The sequence below is a fragment of the Jaculus jaculus genome, chromosome 12 (genome assembly GCF_020740685.1).
Source record: "Jaculus jaculus isolate mJacJac1 chromosome 12, mJacJac1.mat.Y.cur, whole genome shotgun sequence".
In the NCBI taxonomy this organism is placed as follows: domain Eukaryota; kingdom Metazoa; phylum Chordata; class Mammalia; order Rodentia; family Dipodidae; genus Jaculus; species Jaculus jaculus.
Window position 1 is genome coordinate 7,320,053 of NC_059113.1, and position 25,879 is coordinate 7,345,931.

A 25,879-nucleotide genomic window follows, 5' to 3' on the forward strand; every position below is an offset into this window, starting at 1 on the left:
TAACCCAATCTAGAAGCTCCCTCACAGACATACCCAGAAGTTCATCTCCTAGGCGATTCTAGATCCTGTGACGTGGACAATTAATACTAACTATTGGATATACTGTCATTTTTTCAGCTTTATGTTTAAATAACTTTTAGTTAAATATTAGTTTTCAAGGAGGAGTGAAAGATGATTCTTTAGCATAATGAATTTTACATATTCTTTTTTTTTAGATTTCGAGTAACATTGTTCATTTTGAAGTAAATATGGAAACTTTCTTTCAGTCTCTCCAATCATTAGCTTTATGTATTTGATTGCTTGTCTTATCATTCTGTAAGACTGCAAATGCTTCAATGTCCTGGCTTATTAGTTGATGAATATATACTGGACTAAAATTGTTTAAGTATTTTATTTTTTACTTCTGGTTTATATGAAATTTCCTATTATTTTATCATTAGTCTATTGGGCTGTTTTAACAAAATTCAGGGTGGCTACGAAATATTTCATTATCCCAGTTCTGGAAGCCTGGTATGTAATAATGTTGACACATTTGTATTTTTGGGAGACCTGCTTTGCTTGTTCATAGAAGGTGCCTTTTCCCTGAGCACTAAGATGGTGACTGAACTAAACCAGTTCCCTCAGGCCTTCCCTGCAAAGGCCCGGGTTTCACCGGTGTGGGCGCTACTCTCATCACCTTCCAAAGGCCCCATACTTGGGGATTAGGATTTCAGTATATGAAATCTGTGAGAACACAAATATTTAGATGTCAATGTTAGCATGGAAATAATGATGCTGAGTTAGTATTAGTGAGTGGTTGTCCAGAGAAACCATCTGAAGTAATGTGCGAAGTAAAGCCGAATCAAGACAAATGTGTGTCAGTATCCTGCTTAAATTCTATTCTCTTAGATTATAGGCAGAGGGTGAGGGATAGAGAGAGGTGTGAAAAGAGACTGAATAGTCAGAGCTCTATGAAGCAGATTATTTAGAATTATCGCCTTCACAGTCTCATCTCACTGTTACATGATCTCTTTTAATTTTTTTATTTATGTACGTATTTGTTTTTGTGCATGTGTGTATATGAGAGAGAGAGAGAGAGAGGGAAAGAGAGAGAAAGAGTGTGTGTGAGAGATAGAATGGCTCACCAGGGCCTCTTGATGCTGCAAATAAACTCCAGACAAATGCACCATTTTGTCAGTCTGGCTTTTCATGAGTACTGGGAAATTAAATCCTGGCCTGCAGTTTTTCCAACCAAGTGCCTTTAACCACTGAGCCATCTTCCCAGCTCATTGTCACTTAAGCATGATCTTTTTTTTTTTTTAATACTTTTTATTTATTTATTTGAGAGCGACAGACCCAGAGAGAAAGACAGATAGAGGGGGAGAGAGAGAATGGGCGCGCCAGGGCTTCCAGCCTCTGCAAACGAACTCCAGACGCGTGCGCCCCCTTGTGCATCTGGCTAACGTGGGACCTGGGGAACCAAGCCTCGAACCGGGGTCCTTAGGCTTCACAGGCAAGCGCTTAACCGCTAAGCCATCTCTCCAGCCCAAAACTTTTTAAATAAAGAAAAAGATTCATTTGTATTTTTATTAAAGTGACTTTGAGTGCTTAACCCCTAATTCACAGAATCATAGATCAAAACTAAAAGTTCTTGACAAAAACTAAGCTGGGCTGGAGAGATGGCTTAGCAGTTAAGCGCTTGCCTGTAAAGCCTAAGGACCCCGGTTCGAGGCTCGGTTCCCCAGGTTCCACGTTAGCCAGATGCACAAGGGGGCGCACGCGTCTGGAGTTCGTTTGCAGAGGCTGGAAGCCCTGGCGTACCCATTCTCTCTCTCTCCCTCTATCTGTCTTTCTCTCTGTGTCTGTCGCTCTCAAATAAAAAAAAAACAAAACTCAGCCATGGTTTTTGTCTATAACCAATAAGCTAATATAAGCTTTATTTCACAGATGTATGTGGTGGACCAGGGAAATTAATTGGCTTGCAGATAGCTTGTAAATGAAAAAAGGATTACAGGACTCCAGCAACTCCAGGCAAGGATTTTCTATAGCAGAGCACTGTCTCAGTTTTTCACGACATTTTCTTCCCATTCATAAATTTTAACAGAAAGAAAAATATATCCAACTATCAACATAATTACATTTAGCACTTAAATTTCATACTGTACTTGGATATAACATCTATCCACTATAATATATAATCCTCAAATTAAATCTTGTTAATATAGAAAAATAAAATATTTATTTTTCCTGGAATAGCCTGAGACATGTTGGGCAGTTCTCTTTTTAAGTTTACTCCTATAACATGATTTTAAAATATCAGACTCCATCTGTATTTTAATGCTATCTTAAGCACATAGTCTCTTGGGTCACCAAGGGAAATGAGGAAAGTGAGCCATTATATATCTGGGCTATTAAGAAGTAGTTTTTAATATATGGACATACGTCCATTGACCAGATGCTAATGTCATGGTCCAAGTAAGTTATGAAGAAAGATGGTAAATGTTTACTTTTATTTTTAAAAATATTTTAAAATTTTTATTTATTTATTTGAGAGAGAGAGAGAGAGAGAGAGAGAGAGAGAGAGAGAGAGAGAGAATGGGCATGCCAGGGCCTCCAGCCACTGCAAATGAACTCCAGATATATGTGCCCCTTTGTGCATCTGGCTAACATGGGTCCTGGGGAGTAGAACTGGGGTCCTTTGGCTTTGCAGGCAAGTGCCTTAACCGCTAAACCATCTCCCCAGCCCCAAATGTCTAGTTTTCTCATGTGACCAGAAGAAGAAAATGGAGTCAGTGAGCACTTAAGTAGTCTCTGCCACAGCCTACACTAAATATTGGCCATCATCTGTTCCTTCATGAAAAGAGAAGGTATCTCTCTGGTATATTTAAATTCTTTTAATGTCAAGATTTAGAAAAATCAGATGAACTATTATTATACAATGCCCTCATTAATTATAATAGCAGTGGTGACCACTACTGAATTATGTACATTTTACAACTCACCCCCATCTATACTCAACATATAATTAAAGAACGTTTGAGGAAAATTATGAGGCCAAGAGTATAAGTATTAAGTATCTGAAGGCTCAAATTTCTAGAATATTGTAAGGATTCCATTAAATTTACTGCCCGATCTCGCATATGTGCATAGAAAAGTTACTTCTTTGGTGTCTTTAACTTCATGTTCTTCCATATATGTCTGACATAAACCATTTTAGAATGTAAGTTCAAGACTAATCCTTAACCCAGTTGTTGACCAGAGACACTTTATTCAGCTGAGAATTTGTGTCAGGTGCTAGATGTCAGTCATATTATGCTGAAAATGTTCACTGACACTTTGCAAGCCAGTTCACTCATCAATACCACACCCCATGACACAGGGTTTGGAAGAAGTCAGCCATTTTGTTAAATAAATTTTGTTGTAACCTAAGTTCTCTGCGTGCCTGTTCTTTCTATCTGCCTGAATTGTCTCCATCTATCCATTCATACCTAACCCTGATGTTAGCCCGTTAATGCCTGATCTCCTGATCATAAGGAAAATCTGAACAATGGAGTCAGTAATAGTCACAAAACCACTAGAAGGTTTAGTTTTCCAATTTAGCACATGCTGGCATGCTAGAGCACTGAGGTACAGTCTGGCTCAAATAGGGGTTTCTCCAAATGCAATGCACACAGGTGCCACCTAGCCTAGCTCTGAAACCAGTTCCTGTGTTAACCGTTCCCCATGATGGAACTGGCTCATGCTTTAGACGTTTGCTAGGGTAGCACAGACTTGGCTACTGATATTGCTATTTAGGTGGTACAAAAGGTCCAATATACTCAGTAAAATAGTAGCCACAGCAACAATTAGAACAGAAGGGAATGTGAATCATTATTTGACCTAACTTGGGAAGGCTGAAACATTCTGATGTACAACCTAAGTAATTGCAATAAATAGCAACAACCACCATAGAAATGTAAGAGAGGGAGAGGCCGAGTTGTTAGAACCAAGCAACTGGAGGAGACACACCTCAGAACTCAGCTTTATACCTCTGCAGTTCAGAGAAGGGTCCTAGGATCCCATGCCAAGACCCAGAAAGAGGATGCACTTCTCTGTCATATGTTAAGACAAGAAGGAAGAGATGGGGACTGGAGGATGGCTTAGTGGTTAAGGCATTTGCCTGCAAAGCCAAAGGACCCAGGTTCAATCCCCTAGGACCCATGTTAGCCAGATGCACAAGGGGGCACATCCATCTGCAGTGGCTAGAGACCCTGGGTTCCCATTCTCTCTCTCTCTGTCAAATAAATAAATAAAAATAAACATTTTTAAAAAGCAGGAAGAGATGTCTCAATAATGATAGTTCAAGGAGGGTGAGAAGCTAGACCCTATTTTCATTGCTGAATTGAGTAGCCCCAGGATGACACCATCAGAAACAGGAACGAGTTCTTTTTCTCCCCTCTTGACTTCTAGATAGCTTTAGCACTAGCGTTGGAAGAATCCTACCAAGCTGTGAATAGCAAAACAAAGCTTGCTTGAAGCATTCCTGCCCCAGATCTTGAGGTAAGACATAGAATAATGGGTCAGGCCAGGGAAGTGTTAGCTTGAGGAGCTAAGTATAGGAGCTTGAATAAATGTCCTCCGGAATTCTAAAGCCTTGTCAGGATGAAAGTTTACTTTTGCTAAATGGCTTAGTCCAATAAGATAATTTGACTCATTTGCCAAAATGTCAGAGATTCATATTCCCTCCATCTCGTACTGTTGCTGTGTTACAAGTATGAAATGTGAGTTTATCGGAGAAGGAAAAGGAAATGAGAGACATTGAAATGAAGGCGCATGGGCAGGCGTGAAAATGCTAAAAACTACTTCTATCCTAACAGCACTGGCTGGAAGTCAGTGGCATGTGCAAATGTTTCTGTAAGAATCTTGGGAAGTGAAGTCTTTCCTATAAACAAAAGGAGGGAAACAAAGTATTTCATCTGCTTCTATCGTAAGTGCATTTCATCTTGGGAAGCAGACTTTTTGATGTACATTTATATATTTTGTATTGCTATATCTTTATTAATTTTCGGTCATCATGGGAGCATTTGAAGTTTTCAAATACAAATTATATCCCTACCTGGCATAAAGATGCTGGTGGTGGTGGTGGCTGGTTATTTTGTGCCAGAAACTTTTCTAAGAATTTTACACATACTCTCATTTTCCAATGAGGTAGGTATGATCACTACCTTTAATGGATGAAGAAAATGATATAGAGTCATTTAGAAAGCTGCTCAAGCTGACCTAGATAACCGATCAAGCTGAATCTCTAACAAGCCATACAAACTAACCCTAGAAGACTGATCCTCTTTCAAACTAGAAGGAAAGAACCCAGTCATTATTTCAATTGTAAACACTAGGCTAAGAACAATGGCTTCAAATCAGAGAATTCATCAACGTGTAGCATAAAGACAAGGAGGATGTTCCCTTTATAACCTGTGACTTTATGTGTCTATTTGATTCCTCTGTGCTCTACATCAATTGACATATAAATATGGACAATTTCATAGCCATTTTCACCATCAAATTCTCAGTCACTGACATGATTGAAAAGGACAGTTTTTCTCTTTTGATCTATAAGGCAATTCACACTGCCTGCTTTTTAAATTCAGAAAACATTTATTGAGCTTAAAATTTCTCAAAATGAGTAAGAACCTCAGGGTCCTGGAAGGTCATGTTTACGAGGCTGACATACTCACAAGTCCAACCCAGGTGTCATGAGCCTCCTCAGCTTGGTTGCCAGGCAAGAAGAAACCTCACTTTTAAAATTTATTGTGACACAATTGCACTTTGTTAAAAACAAAAATACCTTATACCAACTATGTCCTCAGGCAATTTACTGAATCAAATCAGAGTTCCAATATTAAATTTAAACTGAGAACAAAGAAGATCAAACCAATCAGGAATCCAAATGTGAATGATTTCATAAGGATTAAAGTTGAACAAAATCTATGGAAGTCAAAGTAGGAAGATTTCTTCTTTAAGTCACACATTCTATAGTAAGGAATGACTTCAGAGAAAATTACTCTTCTGTAATCAATGGTTATTCTTTGAGGCTATAAATAGACTGTAGTTAAGGAGACAAGGAGAAAGTGTTACTGTATGACAGAGGTGACTTGCCATCTCCAAACATGTTTTCATCATCTCAAAATATATTTTCTAAGTTTTTTTAAATGGCCAAATGGCTCTTTGACTTACACTGGGCAGGGGGAGGGGGAATAAATCCATCTACCCGCCCCCGCCACCACCACAACGTTGACAATATTAGGTCTCAATTCCGTTTCACTAAACCTGGCATCCCTCAGAGTGTAGCAACAAGACACACACTGAAGGATGTCCTCTGTCTGCCCTGGTGCTCAGGTGGCTGATTGGAAGGTAAATTTCACTGAAACTGCTTAACATGGACAGAAACTGTGACCCTCTGTAGTAACCTGGGAAAATATCAAAATGTAAATCACAATGACTGTTTTTCTAATGCATATATATGTCACACTATCATAGAATTGAAAAACAGAAGATTTTTGAGGCAAACACAACAGACTGGCCTTTTTTTTATGTGAGAAAGGGAGAGAGAGAGAGGGGTGGGGGGGGAGAGAGTTGGCACCCCAGGGCCTCCAGCCACCACAATTGAACTTCAGACATGTGCACCCCTTGTGAGAATGTGTGACCTTGTGTGCTTGCCTCACTGTCTATCTGGCTTCTAGAGACCGTTGAATATAAGTTCTTACACTTTGTAGGCAAGTGTCTTGACCACTAATATATCACTCCATCCAAAACTGAAAACTTTTTAAGTCAAACTATCATAATTCTGAGAACAACTGTATATGATTTAGTATGAAATGCTATAGAAATGACTGAACAGGGAAGACCAAGAAAAGAAATGCTCTCAATGAGAGCCAGGCATGCGATGTGTGCATGTAATCTAGGCAGCTGGGTGTCTGAGGAAGGAGGATCACAAGTTTGGGCTACATAGTGAGACCTTGCCTCAAAAAAGGAAGAATACTTCATAGATGTTTATGAGTTTCATATGTAGTTCAAGTGAAAATAAAGGCAATATATTCTTAAATTTCTTTAAGTTTCAGAGCAGCCTTTTTAATTTTCAAATCATATTTAACTACCTAAATAGGTAAGGAAATAGAGATATTTTAAGGATGTAGGTTTGGGAAATACATTCCAATTCTTAAGGATCAAGATTTTATAAAAATATACTCTGCCCATTATGAGAAGTTGATATGCAAGTTTGCAAAATTCAAATGAAAATTCTCCACTTCAGGTCACATACCTGGCCCCAGCTGTCAATGAGAAAGGAATATTGATGACCCTGCATTCTTCTGATTTTTAAACATGAGATTTTTTTCCCCAGATTTCTAGAAACTATCTTACCAATATGTTCTTACAAAGTATCATAAGTACATGTCAAGAAAATCAGCCAAAAGATCTAATTGTAATTTTAGAAACTTTCATTTTCAAAACAGAACAGACCTACTTATGAAACTGATGAAAAATCAAGAATTAAATAAAGTGCTCTCATTTTAAGTTTTTGTTTGCTTGTTTGTTTTCAAGATAGGGACTCACTTTAGCCCAGGCTGGCCTTGAACTCACAGCAATCCTGCTACCTCTGTCCCCCAAGTACTGAGAATAAAGGCAGGTACCATCACTCCTGGCTTTAACTTCTTTTTGAAGCCTGTAAGTAGATTTGTGTTTGAATTGAGCCACTGTTGCTGTCCTTACCATAGACAAAGTTCTTTAAAATCATGTTATGTGTTTTATTCTAAGCTGTTCTGCTTGAGTATCTGTGTGCTGCTTAAATCCCTGAACTCTAGGGCTTTTCTTCTAGAACCACGATTTGATGAACATAGCCAATCCTGGATGTCCTCCAAAAAATAAACTGTAGAATTTATTTAAAGTTAATTAGTTGCAAAATCTTCCCCACTCGAGAGAACAATACTATCACAAAATAATCAAATATAATGAAATCTTAAAAGAAAATTTCAGTGTAGCTTCTGCTATGCAAAGCTGAGAAAAAGCAATTTTATGCCAAACCTTGTTTAAAGGAGAGAGGGAGAGAGACAGAGAGAGAGAGAGAGGGATTGGATATTATTTTAAAATTTAAAAATAATTACCTTAGAATCAAACAAAACAAATTGTTCTTGAAAATTCCATGATACTTAATATTTTATAAACTAATTTTTAAAAGATCAATTAATTGCTAAAAAAGAAATAGTTATCCCAGGGCTGGGGAGGTAGTTTGGTTGGTAAAGCACTTGCCATGTAATTGTAGGAGGCATCTACCTAAGTACTAGGTGTTCACAGTGCACACTTACAAGCCCAGCACTGGGGAGACAGACAGAGATCAGGCACACTAGCTGGCTAGACTAGACCAGTCAGGAAACTCCAGGGTTAGGAAGAGACTACGTCTTGGTAAATGAGACAGAAAGCAATACAGGGAGGCCAAGGTCAACTTCTGGCTTCCACATGTGTGGGTATATATGTAAATGAACATTCCATACACATGACCACATACATATGACCATGCATATGCACATATATGCATATGCACACATAGCACACACATGCAACAATTAAATAACTAATAAGAAATAAATTGTCATATTCTGGAATAGTAGGTTGAAATGTTTGCTATTAAGGATTATCAAGAGCTGGAGGGATGGCTTAGTGGTGCCTGTGAACCCTAAGCATCCAGGTTTGATTCTCCAGGTCCCACGTGAGCCAGATGCATGAGATGGTGCATGCAACTTGAGTTCCTTTGCAGTGGCTAGAGGCCCTGGTTTGCCCATTCCCTCTCTCTCTCTCTCTCTCTCTCATAAATAAATAAAAATAAATGTTAAAAAAATCAAAATATTTGAATTACATACCTTCTATTTGTAATATTCAGTAATGGTAACTGGATGAATTGGTTGTAGACTATTAAATGTAATATTTAACCACCAACTCAAATATTTTGATCAATGACAAATCAGATCCAAATTTTCCATCTTTATGTAAAGAGGTTAATGAACAGTAATGACACAAGTTCTACTTTTTAAGTGAGTGATATGGAGATGAGGTTTATTACATAAACTAACTATGAGGAAAATTTATGCATTTATCATAAACATAGATTAAATGCCGAGGGATTTAGTCTTCATGGTCAACTAGACTAGAGTTAAAGTATACTGGGAGCCACACTTCTGAATGCCTTTTGTTAGGACATTCCAAGAAGGAAGTAGACCCATGCTGAGCATGGGTGGTACCATCCCATCCCGTGGGCTAGGAGCCCCAACTGAATAAAGGGAGAAAAGGGAGAAAGGCAGCTAAACTCTAATGTCTCTGTTTTCTGCTTCTGGACCTGCGCAGTTGTCAGCAGGTTACGTCCTTTCTGCCAGGAGAGGCAATATACCCTGAAGCCACGAGCTAAATGGACCTTCCTTCCCCTGAGCTGCTTGTTTTCATGTTATTTGACTACAACAATGCGAAGAGTATCTAAAATATGCCCTCCAAACTGTTTCTCCCACATCTTTCCATGGCTAGCTCTTTACCAGGTCATTGCGTCAACCTTGGCCACTCACCATTGTGCCCACGTCTGCTTCTCCTGTCAATGCTCCTTTCCAACCTGATGTTCTTTTGTTTTCATAGTCATCTTTATCTGCAAACATTTATGTACATTGGAAAGCATATTGGTTTATTTCTTTATGTCTCCACAAAAGGATAAAATAAAAACGAGATTTGTTCTATTTACCTCTGAATCTCCAGTGTTTGGAACATAGTAGGAATTTATTAAAATTTGGTGGGATGGATAAACAGCTTGAGCAGAGCACATGAACTGAACAAAAGCGAGCTTGTCTTCTGTTTGTAAAGCTTCATTTAGTGTAATATCCCATTTATTAAAACTCTTCTGCTGATTAGAAATGCCATCTGTCTTAAAATATGGAAATTTTTAATTTATAGTTCAAACAATTCTGAGATGTTTCTTATGGCCAAAACACATAGCTAAAGTTTTCGAAGCTAAAGTCAGCTAATAAAAAAAATTATATTCTGTTATCAAAAAAAAATTTAGTCTTCAGTAAGAGTTGAAAATATTTTTGCATATCATTTTCCCACTGCATTGGATAATGAAATGTAAAACGGTCATTTCAAAGAATTACATTAACTAGCTAATATTTATCAAAGACTTCTTTCTCACAGTCTTCTCAACTATTCCTGTCTTCAACTCTTAATGTATTAGAAGACTAGTAGAAAGTATATATCTACCTGTAGCAAAAGGATCAGACCTGCTCCACAAATAGAGCCCTTTTTGGAAACCAAACAAAAAGGAAATTGAAAGAGGAGGTGGAGTATATTAAATTTCTCAGTAGACCTATTGACTTATTTTCAACAGTCACACCCGTATTTGATTTTTGCACGGTGACATTTTACATTCTGAAGATAAATTTAGGTCAGAGTGATAGAGTTCTCAGAATATTTTTAACTTCATTTTCCCTTTTTAATTGTTTTTTAATCATGCATCAGTTATTGTTTTTAATTGCTGTGATAAACTGTTTACTGAGTTCTGCCAAAGGCAATGGTGAATAAAATCTAAATTCTTATTAGAGCAACTATTTAAAACAAAAGAGGAAAATTAAATAAAAGACATGGTGCTTTTCGAGAGGTTGGATTCTTGCTTAAAAGGTAACATCATTAAAAATATATTCCAATGGTTGTTATGGAAACAGATTAAATTTGGAGACTGTAAAAAGGAGACTGATGTTTCAAATATTATACCATGAGGAAATTTGCATTCATGGTGAAGTTTAAAGTAGTATATTAACTTTAATTGTATAGTTACTGAACAATGTCAAAACACAATGATTAACAATAATAATCATTGATCTAAAATGTTTCTTACATGAAGAAACCTTTTTCTCTCAGTAGCAAAGTCACAAGATCACAGGCATAGTCGCTCTTGATCAAAATGTGTCGGGTCTGTCTGCTGCTTGATTTAGACACAAATTAAATTATGAGTTTCCCAGCATGATGATTAATTCTTGGTAGTTAATTTCATGTGCATGGTGTTTGGAATACATTTGCTTTAACATATTTCATTTTCTCAGGACCAATAGGCAGAGTCTTTTGTAACTGGAAAGAAGAGACCCCGAAGTGAGTGTGTGCAATGGAGGTACATTGAATGTCCTCCACACAGATCACACTGATGACAACTATTTCCTCATTGTCCTTGATTTTGAGGGACTACGGTTAGCTGTATATAAAGATAGAAATCCAAATCCCAGCACTTGGGAGGCAGAAGTAGGAGGATTGCTATGAGTTCAAGGCCACTGTAAGAGCGTATAATGAATTCCAGGTCAGCCTGGGCTAAAGTGAGACCCTCCCTCGAAAAACCAGAAAAAACAAAAAGATAGGAATACAGACAAATTGATTGTATAATTTTCATTCCCATTGATTTTTCCTTAGAAAAACTATAGCTGGAAATGACTGAAGTCAGTCAAAGTAAGGACTAAAGATGTGGGAAGTAGGTCTTTGTAGCAATAGTCTTCTCGGGGTGAGTGTGATAAATAAATGAGTGTTCCAATGTAAATTGATAAATCAAAATACAATTAGTAATAGAAAAGTAGTAGTATGTCTATGCTACCTCAGAGCTTAGACACATATCTCAAGCCTCATGATAACTCTGAAAGTAAGTATTGGCATTTAATTATCCAGACAGGGAAGCAAACTTAGATTAGAAAAGGATTAGAAAGATGGAAGAACAGGAATGTGGATTACTATTGTTTTACAGTCATCTGTGATGCTTCATAGAGAATAATATCTTCATGTGCATATTTGACAGCCAGTTGCATGATGCGGCATGTTTTATTACACAGCCTGAAACAACTATTCTGCTGAGGGTCTATTTGCTACAAACTTCTTAGGTTCATTATCAAACACTATAATAGACTGCACCACCTAAGGAATGAATCATCTGGTCTCTAGTGATGTGTGTGTGTGTGTGTGTGTGTGATATGGTGCATGGAGGGGTATCTATCTATGTTCCATGTACGTGGATGTGGAGGCAAGGAGGCCATGCATCCTCTTAACAGTTATCCACATATTTCATGTGAGATGAGAGCTCTTTCTTAACCTAGAGCTGCTGCCCATCAGTGAGCTCAGTGATTGTCCAGCTTCTGCGCCCTGTGGTCAAAGGTTACAACACGTGTAGACATGCCTTGATGTTTAAATGGCTTCCAGAAGGTCAAACTTGGAAGTCTGCAGTCCAAGGAACCTTTTTTTTTTTTTTTTTTTTTTTTTTTTTTGAGGTAGGGTCTCCCTCTAACCCAGGCTGAACTGGAATTCACTATGGGAGTCTCAGGGTGGCCTCGAACTCATGGCAATCTTCCTACCTCTGCCTCCCGAGTGCTGGGATTAAAGGCATGTGCCACCATGCCCAGCTCTGGAACATTCATTTTTAAGTGGAAAGTTAACTGCTGAACCATCTCCCTATCTCATTTATGGTACATTATTAGGTTGCAAATTGTTGCCTTAGACCTGTCTGCTGTCATGGAACAAAACAGGGATAAGTGTTTAACCAAGGACGTGAATGACTGAATGCATTCTTTCTCATTTAAAAGTATCTGAATCATACTAATCACGTTTAGGATGTGTCTTTATTATTTTAACTACTCTTTACTTATGCTTAGCTATATGCTAAACACTATATTATATAACAAATATATATACAGTATATTTTGGTTTCTTTTATTGGGCTTCATAAATACATTTTCATACAAGTACCTAATTTTTCCCCTATACCTCCTTACCCTTCCATTTTTCTACTCTCTCCTCTCCCATTACTCTCTTTCTTTGCCCTAGACAGTTTTACTCCTACTTTCATGTCATATATACATACATGTTATATATATATTATATGTATTTTATATATATATTATATTTTTTATATATATTAAAATATATATATATATATTTCTGAGTCTGAGTTAATTCACTTAAAGTGATAACCTTCAGTTACATCCACTGCTCTTCCAACAGCAACTTTGATCTTCTTTATAGTTGAATACAATTCCATTGTTAAATATTTAGTATTTTTAAGGACCCAAATCTTATCCACAGAGACTTGTTGAAGAAAACAAATAAACGAATAGGTCAAGAGTGAGATGGGGACTGAACAAGTGTGGTGAGAAGAGCTCACTGATGGGTGTTGAACCCAACGGTGGCAGCTCACATGCTCTTAAAAGCCAGAAGTCGTTTAAGACTCTGGTGGTTTAAGTGTGTGGCCCCGTAGACACAGGCTTGAATCTTGAGTCTCTAGTGGGCGGAGCCTTGTTTAGTCACAGAGTGTGTCTAGAGTAAAGCCCCAGTGTGGAGAATAGCTAGAGCTCTGCCAGTTCATGTTTACTTACTTTAAATTTTGTTAGCTGGCTATCGGGTGTTGTCTCTGTGCGTGGATTTATGGCAGTGGGCCAGCTTCTCCCGCCACTGATGGTGGTCCCTTGGAATTTATAAGCCTGATAAGAGTCTCCTTCCTCCTGTAAGCTGCTTCTGATTGGATGTTTGTCCCAGAAATGAGGAGCTGACTGCAACAGTGAGATGAGGAGTTTGTGGCCAGAAGGGATGAGGTGTGACATCTTATGTCTTTTCATAATACATCTACCACGTAGAATGGCTTCTGCACTGTCACATGAGAAGACATCTCACCCACCTATTTTGTGTCATAATGTAAAGGAACTGTCATCATGTATTGCACTGGAGAAATATGCAAGTACACTGCTACTTTAAACAGATAGCAAAGTTAAGGAGGTTTATTCAGCATCAGATTGCATATATAATATATATATATAACACATTAAAATGCATGTATATATATATACGTGTGTGTTTATATATATATATATATATATATGAAAATTTATTTCTTGGGCTGAGAGAACCAGAAGTCTTCTCAGTTAAACCATGTGTAGAAAAACAAGGAATAAAGAAACTGAAGAAAACAATCAACTTTTACTTGTGGCCTCCACATACATCTCTGCCCCCTCCTATGCCTGCTTTCATAGCATGCACAGAGAAAAATAGTGGTAGAAGTACTGATTTACCAACAGTATATTTATTTCAAAGTTTTACTGAACTAATTTTTATTGAACAGTTGCAGTCTTTTCTTGGAGGTATGTAACTTTAAAAACAGATTACTAGCTGGGCGTGGTGGCGCATGCCTTTAATCCCAGCACTTGGGAGGCAGAGGTAGGAGGATCACTGTGAGTTCAAGGCCACCCTGAGATGACATAGTGAATTCCAGGTCAGCCTGGACCAGGGTGAGACCCTACCTCAAAAAACCAAAAATAAATAAATAAATAAATAAATAAAAACAGGTTACTACATATGTAATTATTAATTCTTATAATAATACTGTTATATTATATTACATTATATTATTGTATAATAATATTACATAATATTATTATATAAAGCTGTCATATTGCTCATTTACAGAGAGCAACCTAGGTTTTGGAGTAGATAGATAGATATGTATATAGATATTTATATATAGGCTTAATAGGCTTAAAACAGATAGCATGTATATTTGATATGACTACAGAACTACCCCCAAAGTCAGGAATAGTAATCCACTACATTTCTGGAGAAAGGAATAAAGTTAATTTAATACATTCACTTTTTTAAGGCTTAATTTGTTTTAGCGATTAATACAGTATCCTCCAGCAGAATATCTGTTTAACATATGAAGTAAATTCCTTAGGTTTAAAAACCAAAATGCACCTCTTGGTTGATGGCCTGTTAAATTGTTTTTATATCACCATAGTAATTACCAACTGTAATTATTAGGTGAAATAATCCATGAGTTCTGTTGTGTGATTCTGCATTAAGAAGCTAGCACGTCAAACACTGGTATGGGGATGTTGTCACCTGGTTTCTATGTGTCTGATGCAGCCTACAGGAATGAAATTTAATTTAACAATCCAGTAATTCTTTAAAGATGAAAAAAGAAATAGCTTTCATACCACAGTTACCAGCATGTCAATTTCCACAGGCACACTGTTATACCAAACCAATTTTATTATACATATTGCAGTAAAACTGCAAACAAAAATTGTCATGTTTTCATGGGCAGAGTAATTTCACCTATGGAAATTAGAAACGCTAACACCATTCAATGTGCATAACATTGCTGATATTGTTACTGCCTCTCAATATATGCAAAGGTAAAACTTAGCTCAGCTTTATGCACAACTGTATTCTCAGTGCCCAGAACCATAATCTGTCACTGTGTTTTCTGCACGAGCATACCTTAATTGTGCATTCATTTGCTGTGTCTCACAAATACTGCATCTTGAAGTTTTAGTACCAAGTCTTTATGGAACATTCCTGTTGAGGTCATGATCCAGTAGCACATACTCTCTTCGTGTCTCTAAATCACATTTTGGTAAATTTTACAGTATTCTAAACTTTTCCATTCACATTAAATCCATTGTGGTCACTGACTACTAATGGATGCAACCTTGTATTGTGTGATATCACAAACCTCACCCATCTAAGAGAACAAACAAGTGAGAATGTGTGCGAATTCTAACTGCCCCACTGGCCAGTCATTGATTTTCTTTCTTCTCTGCCTCCTGAGACCTGCCAACTTTCTGAGGCACAATATCGACATTAAGTCCATTGATCAACTCACAATGGCCTCTAAAGTGCTCAAGTGGGGAGAAGCATCCTGTAGTTCTCACTTTAAATAAAGCGTTAGAGACAATTAAGCTTATTAAAGAAGGCTTGTCACGAGTCCAGGAAAGGTGAAAGCTAGATCTCTTGCGTACAGTAGCCATTCGCGCCGAGAAAGAAAGAGGACCGTTCATGGAGAACACTGGAAGTGCTGGCACACACACGTGGTAGAAATGCAAAATATTTCTGCTGCTGATAGGGATACAGGTGTAGTGGTTTGGGTAGAAAAACATCAAACCAACCAAATACTCCCTTAATCCAAAACTTAATCCATAGAAAGGTTCTGAGCCTCATAAATTCAATGGAAGCTAATAGATGTGAGGAAACTGACGAAGAAAAACTTGAGACTTGAAGAAGTCAGTTCAAGAGATTTGAGGAAAGAGACCACATAGCACAAATATGCAGGACACATGTCCAGTGCTGACAGGCAAGCATCGGCAAGTTGTCCAGAAGCCCTACTTGGGATAATAGAAAAAGGAAGATATGCTAAACCCCAGACTTCCTGTGTAAATGAAGCATCCTCTGTTGGAAGAAGACACCATCTAGGACTTCAATGGGTACTGAGAAGTCATATCCTGACTTCAAAGACAAGCTGATGTATTCGGGACAAAGGGAGCTATTGAATTTAAGTTGGAGCCAATATTCATATATTCAATATTCACCTGAAAATCCCAGTGGTCTTAAGAATTACAATTATGCCATATCTCTTCTGCCTGTTTTCAGTGAATGGAACAGCAAAGCCTGGATGAGATGGGTCTGTGTTGAACATAGATTATTTAGTATTTTTAAGTGGCTGTTGAGAAACAAATAAAAAAATTCCTTCAAAATTTTACTGACTTGAGCCCGACATGATAGCATGTGTCTATGGTCTCAGCTGCTTGGGAGGCTAAGGTGGGAATATTACTTGATCCCAGGAGCTGAAGGATAGCCTTGGAAACATAGTGTGACCCTCCATCTAAAAAATAAATAAATAAATAAATAAATAAATAAATAAATAAATCTGCCCATTTACAATACACCTGTTCACTTTTCTTGATCTTGCTTTAATAGAACATGTTATTTCTATACCTATTAACACGATATCCACTGTAGTTCATGGCTCAAGGAATAATTTTAACTCTCAATTCTCATTTAAGAAATGCATTTATTTTAAAAAATATATATTTTATTTTTCTTTATTTGAGAGAGAGATAGAGACAGAGAGAAAGAGAGAGAGAGAGAGAGAGAGAATGGGCATGTCAGATCCTCCAGCCACTGCTAACAAACTAACTCCAGATACGTGCACCCCTTCCAGGCTGACTTGGAATTCACTATGAAGCCTCGGGGTGGACTTGAACTCACTGTGATCTTCCTACCTCTGCCTCCCCTGTTCTGGGATTAAAGGCGTGTGCTACTACGCCCATCTTGAGTTTTTTAAATTTATTTATTTATTTGCAAGCAAAGAGAAATAGAGAGAAGAGACACAGACAGAGAAGGGATGGGCACGCGAGGCCTCCAGGCACTGTAAACGAACTCCAGACTCATGTGCCCCTTGTACATCTGGTTTACGTGGGTACTGAGGAGTTGAGCCTAGGTCCTTTGGCTTTGCAGGCAAGTGCCTTAACCACAAAACCACCTCTCACTCTGTACCCTGGGCTTGCTTTGAACTCACTAGGCAGCCATGAGTAGTTTTCTGAATTTGCAATGATTTTCCTACCTCTTCCACCCAAGTGTTGCGAGTATGAACCCAATCCATCATGCCCAGTGAAGAAATGCATTTCTTAAGGCTACCATCGATTCCTCTGATGGGTTGCAGTTATTCCCCATGTGGGTTGTGGGTTATGTGTTGTGAGAGCAGCAGTCAGTTGTTAGGGGGAGGCAATGCCTCTGAGCATGATGTCGCAACCAGTGGCTCTTAAAATTTTTCCACCACCTCTTCCACAAAATACCCTGAGCCAGGCTGGGTGTGTTTTAAGTCTACTTCAGTGATGAACTCTTAGAGCTTCTGGATCTCTGCTTTGGTGGGTGTTGAGTGTCCTCACATCTGTCCTCTTCACACAGGTGCTGATTGTCAGGCTCACCATGGAAGCTGCACCCTTTTTTTTTTTTTTTTTTTTTTTTGAGATAGGGTTTCACTCTAGCCCAGGCTGACTTGGAATTCACTATGTAGTCTCAGGGCAGCCTTGAACTCACAGCGATCCTCCTACCAAGTGCTGGGATTAAAGGTGTGCGCCACCACGCCGGCTGGAAGCTGCACTCTTGCTCATCTCCCCAGTTCCTCTGTGGTTTCAGCTGGGGATTGGCTGAGAGGCAAGGGGTGGTTTATCTCCTCGGTTCTCATGACCTTCTGAAAAAGAAAAGCAGACTCTCCAATGGAGAGTGAAGACAGCATAGGTTAAATGGGATAAGCGTTACTAATTTAAGACCAGTTTGATGGGTATGGCCCCGCTTTTAGATAAAGACTAGTGGGAGCTGACACTGGAGATCATAGTCTTTGTCTCCGTAGGGTTCTGATCTGGTTCCAATTCTGGATATGGGCTCCTTTCCACTGAGCAGATCTCTTAGCCAATCAGAAAGCCACTGGTTACCGGCTAAGGCTGTGTGGTACCATGGCGCTGGTGTGCACATCTTGTCAGCGTGTTTGCTTCTGAGTAGCTTAGACTCCCGGTTGCTCAGACCATTGTTGGCCACTCTCCCCAAGTAGCTCACGTTGGACTTCGCAGCACTAGACAGGCTAGCTGCCTGGTGTTTGGCTCTCTCCTGGATTTCAGCCAGGTCTCCCTGTGTTCCAGGTGGCAGCATATGGTACCTTCAGCAACAGAATCTTACCTTTTACCTCAGGCTGGTATGTTGATAATAGTTCCAACACTTAAGTTTAGTGTGTGTGTGTTTTTTTAATGTCTTTCTCTAAATATTTGCATTTCTACATAAGTGACTATGTGTGGTGGATTGACTATGTGTATCTACCTCCTTTCCTTCCTGAAATCCCGAGGAAATAATTGTATAAAAATATAAAATGAATAAAACTGTAGCAATGGAAAAAGGGCTCAGCAAATTACAGAAATCTGGAAAACAGAACATTTTCATTGCTCTTAATTGAAATGAATTTTTCAATTATGAATCTACAACTAACTACTTACAATATGTTTATAATCACAGCTATATTAAGTACCTTACTTACATATTGTAATTTTCTTATATTTATACTTATGATGTTTTACATTTTCCTCCACAAATGTATTCTTATCTCTCCAATGCAGAGGAATAATTAAAATCCACATTCACATGGCTTTTTTTTGAACTTTCTTGCCTTAAATTTGACTTCCTTAAATTCCTTAAATTGTCTGGTTTGTTTTAAAAAGTGGAATTTTATTACCTATGCCAGAAATACTAGAGTCCATCTTTTAACAATCCTTAAAACACAGGGTAAAGAGGAACTGTGAATCAGAAATAAATTATAACTGTGAGGCAGATACAGATGTACAGATAGATCGGTCCCTAAAAACTAGCTCCATCCAAGTACATGGTAATTTTCACTGGGAACATTCCAGAAGACCCTACATGAATTCTTGGGACTAGAAAAAGAGAGACACATTCTATCCAATCTTGTGTAAGACCGCCACGTGCTGCTCATCACAGTCTAGGCTCGGAGGAAGAGTGCCAAGATAAATCCAAGTCTATTTTTTTTTTTCTCCCAAGACATAATTGTCCCATTTTTTTTTCCAATCTGAAGATGGAGAAGCTAAGAGGATTTAGAGCAAATGTTTCCATTCCCCAGCCAAATGGTGATAAGGCAAAGGAAACTTTCTGATTCTGATTTTGACTCTCAAAACTAGTTTAGAAACTGACCTAAAATGCACATGAAATGCTTGTGTTTGACAAATACACGGTCTGCACAGTGGTTGTATTGCTCGCCTACCTGCCTGTCCATATGGATTTCTGACTTGGAGACTGCTTTATTTATTGTAAGTGATGATTATTTTAGGGTTGTGATAGTATTTACTTCTATAAATATAACACGTAAGCAGTAACACACCTACAATCGGTGTCAATAATAACACGTAAATCTCCAATAGTAACACGTATTAACCTATCCAGAGAGCTGCGCTGCTCTGAGCGTGTGCCCGTGAGAACAGTGCACCTAAAATGCAAAGATCCTGATTTAGTGTTGTGGGTGAAAAACAAATTTATTTTCTCAAAATGCTTATTGATTAATCAAGCATAATGAATTAATTAGGATCTGTTTCAGCTATATGACCAAGCTCATTTGGAGGGACAGTAATCCTCAGACTTCCTCTCCTGGTAAGGAGAGTTGGCAGGCTTCTCTCAGGCACTCAATTCCCGCTGCAGCTCTCTTAGCATTACAGCTTCAGTGAACCTAAAACAAGATTTCTTTTTTTTCTTACATGCTTTTATGTCTTTGTCAAACATAGAATTAACTCAGAGGCTGATTTAAAAGTACAATTTTTGTTTTGTTTTGTTCTTACTAAAGAACATATTGTCTTTTCTGGGAAACAAAGGACTGAAGTACAAAGAAACGTGTTGCCACTGAGTTCCTTTCAGTAGAGGAGGACGGCAGCGCTTACGTTCGCCGCTTTGCTGCTCGTCAGAGCGGCTGACAGACAGGACAACATTCGCAGTTGCCCCACCTGCTCATTTGAGGACGTGGACTTGAGCATGAAATTGTAGTTGGTGGTGCTTTCCTTCCCATAATTGCTTCAGGAAAGCTGTAGTTGACGCCACACAGGGGTATACATAGAAAAGTGAAACGCATTGTTCCACCGGAATCATTCCATTTCCATTGAAATCTCTGAGTTGTGTTAACTTTATTCAGTTGTTTTTCTTGATGAAAAAGCATGCTTACACCCTGGGATTCCTCTTTTTCCCTTCATACAAAAGTCTCCCGGAGCACCCTGTAGAAGGTAAAAACAATAAACAATATTTGGGGGTTGACTTTAAACTGAGCAAGATGAAGGAAACTAAATCTAACTTTTTAAAGTTCTGGAGCGTTCTTAACTTAATCTTTTCAAGTCTGCCACACGATTTATGGTAACAATGACATGCCAATGCCATACCAGCTCATTTATACCCATGTCAATCAATCACATGCAACCCTTCATTGTATAGACAACGGAAGCTAGAAGATGAAGGGAATCTACCTTTTTTTAGTCATTTGATTGTGTATGCTCATGCGTGCATGTGTGTGCAGTTCTAACCACTGAACCATCTTCACAGCTCCTGCAGTGGGCACGTGTGGCTGTAAAGATGCTTGTACTCCTGTGTGCGTGTCTGTGGAGGCCGGGGCTTGACACTGGGTCTCCAACTTACACTTTTGCTCTCCAACTTGTACTTTTCTCTTCTTTAACCCTATTTATTATTTATTTACATGTATGGGCATGCATGTGGAGGTCACAGGACAACTTTGGGGTATCAGGGTCCCACCTTCTTTGAGATGGGGCTCTTACCACTGCCAGCCAATTTCCAGGCTGCGAGCTAGGTTTAGGTTAGTTGACCCGTGCTTTGGACTGAGGTCACAGGTGCATACTCCACCTTGCGTCTGTCTAAGTGGGTGCTGGGCTCAGTAGGCTTTGCAAGACAGTGCCTTTAAACACAGACTTCTCATCAGTCCTGTTCACTTTAGTTTTTGAGACAGGTCTCTCACTGAGTCTGAAGCTCATGGTCTTTAATCTGGATAGACCGGCTAACCAGTGAGCGCTAGCAGTCTGTCTGTCTCTGACGGGTCAGCAGGGGAGTGATGGGGACACAGCACACCTCAAATTGCACTTGTTGCTGGATATCCAGATTCAGGCCCTCACAGCCGAGTGGCAAATGCTTTGCCCTCTAAACCATTTCCCAAGCCTTCCTCTGTCTCTCTCTATCAGTCAGAGATCAATGCAAATGACTCTAAACCATTTAAAAGGAGAACTTAGTCATGGGAAGAATTGTTTGTCTGAACTTTTGGGAAAGAATCTCAAAATTAGGGTTGGAGAGATGGCTTAGCATTAAGCACTTGCCTGAGAAGCCTAAGGACCTCGGTTCAAGGCTCGATTGCCCAGGACCCACATTAGCCAGATGCACAAGGGGGTGCACGCGTCTGGAGTTCATTTGCAGTGGCTGGATTCCCTGGTGTGCTCATTCTCTCTCTCTCTCCCCCTCTCTCTGTGCCTCTTTCTCTGTCTGTCACTCTCAAATAAATAAAAATGAACAAGAAAAAAAATTTTAAAAAGAATCTCAAAATTACATAAATCAACCAAGCAATCAAAATCCTTCCTCAGATCATTGTTAGTGCTAGGCTTGAAGCAAGAGTCCTCGGGCTGGAGAGATGGCATAGTGGTTAACGCCCTTGCCTGAGAAGCTTAAGGATCTAGGTTCAATTCCCCAGAACCCATGTAAGCCAGATGTGCATGGTGGCGCACGCATATGGAATTTGCTTGCAGTGGCTAGAGGCCCTGGTGCACCCATTCTCTCACTCTAATAAATAAACAGAAACAAAAACACAAATCAAAACAGAGTCCTCACCCACGCCATCAGAACTGCTCTCAACAGCTACAAGATCAGCTGTGTGGAAGCTGACGTCTTTGCAACCTGGAGTGTCAGCAGCAACGACTCTACATGCGGCAGATAGAAGGCTTCACTTCCACTTTCTGAACCTCAGGGGGAAAAGGGGCTCAGTATGCCTCTGGAAGCCTAATTACAAGGCTTATTGACAAAGTGGTGCTCCCCGTGCGAACGTGGCAGAAGGGAAGGCCATAGTGGGCCGGTGTGTCCGATACTGGCTCCTGTGTCCCTTCCAAGAGTCTCAACCTCTCTTTCCTGTCCCCACTGTTAGTCTTGCTCAGTAGAATTTCTGGCTGTAGTATAGCCTGTCTATCAATATGTCACAAATGCACTCATAAATTTAAAAAATGTATACTCAATATATATTATAAAATGCACATGATTTTATGTTTATATAATGTATGAAGAAAAGTGGCAAGCTGCAAATCACATTTGGGTTTCCTCTTAGCCATGTAAAGCTTTTCCTTTAACTTAACAAATACTCCTTGCATTATTCACAAAACAGGGTAGCATGAAAATGGTATGAAATATTCCTCAGAAATCTATGAAAATTTTAGGTTTACTAAGCATTGCTTGATCAGTTCTCTATCCTTAAGTGATAAGGCAGGTAAAAGCTAAAACTAAATGTAAGGTGAGTCCTATTACAGAGTGACTCAGCCCTTTTAAGTGAAACTATTGGAGGTTTTAATTAACTTGTTCACAATCAGAACTTACAAAATATTGACATGTCAACATTTCTCTAGGCCATATACAATATGTTTTAGAAACTGGAGTGGCCAGAGATAAACTCACTGCTATTCAGATATTAGTTCAAGAAACTTAAAAGGTCAGGCAAGATAAGTTATTAACCAGTCTCCTGAAAAGGTGAGAGATGTTATTACTTATATATGGTGGGGGACCTGGTGCATTTGTTTAATTAATTTAAACATAAACACAATTGCTCAAATTCCCTTCAGTACAGATGCATGAATAAAGATGAAAATTTGTAATGTGAATTGCTAACATATGCTGGAGGGAGTAGTTTCTATTAGTAGAATATTTATTTTCACCTCTTTTTTTTTTTTTTTGGTTTGCATGTGATCCAGTCCAAGGCAGAACAGAGTCCATTACCACCTTCCCTTCATTCTGGCCTCTCTAGAAATTCAGAGAAAGAAGCCTCTGCATTGCTGAAAGAACAATTAGGATGTTTGCCAAATCCTGTGACTCCAAGTTTCTTGCTCTGTGGATGACTTAAATTGGCATAAATCAAAAAGATAGTGACAAATTTGCTAGTATTACCACAGAGTGCCTGTAATAGGTTCTGTGAGCTGATAATCAATTACTTTGAATTTGAGAATTTACATTAACTAGCTCTGGTCCGCTGGTCTTTCTGTAGGTATTACAGAATAGGGATGGATACATTCCATGCCTACTTTACACTGTCCCTGAAGATTCCAGCCCTTCATGAAACCCCACCATCTGTTTTAAGCATCTCTTAGTAAAGTTAGTTCTAAGGAAACCCATCACATATAAGCACGGAGTGAAGAAATTTGCCTCTTCATGGTCAGAAGTCGTGTAGTCTAAGACTGTGTCTTTAATTTTGAGGGCTCACTTCTCTTGTCCTCCTGGGCACAAAGCAGTTCCAGCTGCCAGATTTCTGCCCCCCTGACCTCAAGGCTGCATTAGCTGCTCAGTCTGGCTGGCCAGGAATCCCACCTCAGCTCTCTGTGTTTCACGCAGCCCTCCTGCTTGTTTATTTGGAGAGAATGACCTTAGCGAGGAGACAGGCCTGTGTGGGTGTACTTGGGTAAAAAGCACAAGCGACTACCCTTTTTGTCTAGAACCTACAAACTGTCTTCTACTTCCCATTTAAGAAATCGATAATGTGGGAGTCATAAGTGTTTCCTATGAACTTGTATTCAAACATAGCCAGAACCTCTACGTTCTTCAAGTTTTTAATTAAGATGGATGTCAGAATCACTGAGGATGACCATGACATGTGTGGTCTGTGTGTGTTTCTAGGTGTGCTATCCGTGTGTTTGTGCATCAGCTCCACATGTGTCTTTATGTCTATGCGTGCTTTTGATGGGGATAGTACATGCATGTTTTTCTTTTCACACATGTTTGTGTGTATGGATGGATGCATGTATGCCATGATGTACATGTGGAAACCCGAGGATGCCCTCCAAGTGTGGCCTTTGCTCTCCACCTTGTGGGAAACAGGTTCTCTCTCGTTGTTTGCCACTGAGAATACTGGCTGTGAGCTTTGAGAGTCTGCTGAAGCCACCTCCCATGCCCATGGATGCATTGGGATATAGCTTGTTTGCTCTGCATCCGGTTTGACATAGGTCCTGGAGGTCTGGACTAGAGTCACCGAGCTTCCACAGCACGCACTTGTAATGACTGGGCCATCTCTCCAACACTTGTTTTTCGTCTTGAATACATTGAATCAGTAGACACGGCAAGGCATGCTATGAACGTGCAAGGCATTCTATGAACGTGTTCACGCTTGAATCTTATTTAGGATTTGTGCTGCTTTAGCTGTATTTGTTCCAGAGTCACCTTTCAAGGAGAAAGGAAGTGCTTGTTTGTCATTGGCAACATGTCTTACTGCCTGCTCCTTTCATTCCAGTGTGGCAACATTTCAAAGGAGGTTCGATTTACACAAAGAATCACCAGAAGTGGTTGTGACTTTCGTAGCATGCCTGGAGTATAACCAGGGCTACTTTACAGGCTGAAGGGAGTAGAAAGATATATTTTTTTATTTAGCCATGTTGTATGGACTGCCAGCCATGTGACAGGCATTAGGATAAGCCTGGAGGGAGAGGCACTTTGCTTTTATTAAGCATCCTCCCTTTCCAACATTGAAGGAGCTCGCAATCTAAAAGAAAACATTGGATGCAATACCATAAATAATTCAATAAGAGGTAAGGATGCAGCTCAGTTGATAAGGTGCTGACCTTGCGTGCATGAAGTTTGGGATTTGATCCTAGGCACACCATAAATGATGTGAGGCCACATGATTGTAGCAATCTTAGCACTTGGGAAGTGCAGACAGGAGGATTAGAAATTTAAAGTCATTTTCCCAACATAGAGATTTCAAGTATACTTGAAACTTAGGACATTTTCTCATTTTAGCAGTTATGGAGCTCTCAGTCCCAACAACAGATACGACTGTATTTCTGCCCTGATTTCACCTAATCATCTGTTGGAATGACTGAGTATGAAAAAGGGTAACCTGGGAATGAGGAAGACATTTGTGTGAGCTCCTGAGAAGACAGCAAAGAACAGGAAAACTGAGAAAGAATACACTTGGGTCATCACCTCAGATGGAGGACTTTCATGAGGGGAAGACAACATTTTCCTTAAAATATTTAAATATTAAATATGTGTTTAAAGTATATACTGTTAAGAACATTTAATATGAGGTCTATCCCATTAACAGGGTTGCCTATAGCACAACATTGGACAACAAGGGGAATAGATTAAAAATGCTATACACATGTTTAATATTATTCAGACTTTAAGAAAAAAAGGAAATCTTGCAATGTACCATGTGGGTGGACCTTGAAGACCTTTTGATAAATGAAATAAGACATTCTTAGAAGGGAAAATACAGTACTGTGTATGGTGTTTATGTAATTTATGACTCTTG

At 39.0% G+C, this 25,879-nt stretch overlaps 1 protein-coding gene across 2 annotated transcripts in view; it reads left to right on the plus strand.

Annotated features, from left to right (window-relative positions):
• Marchf1 (membrane associated ring-CH-type finger 1) overlaps window positions 1-25,879 on the plus strand; it is a 394,778-nt gene that overhangs the window by 107,490 nt on the left and 261,409 nt on the right. The window lies entirely within an intron of this gene.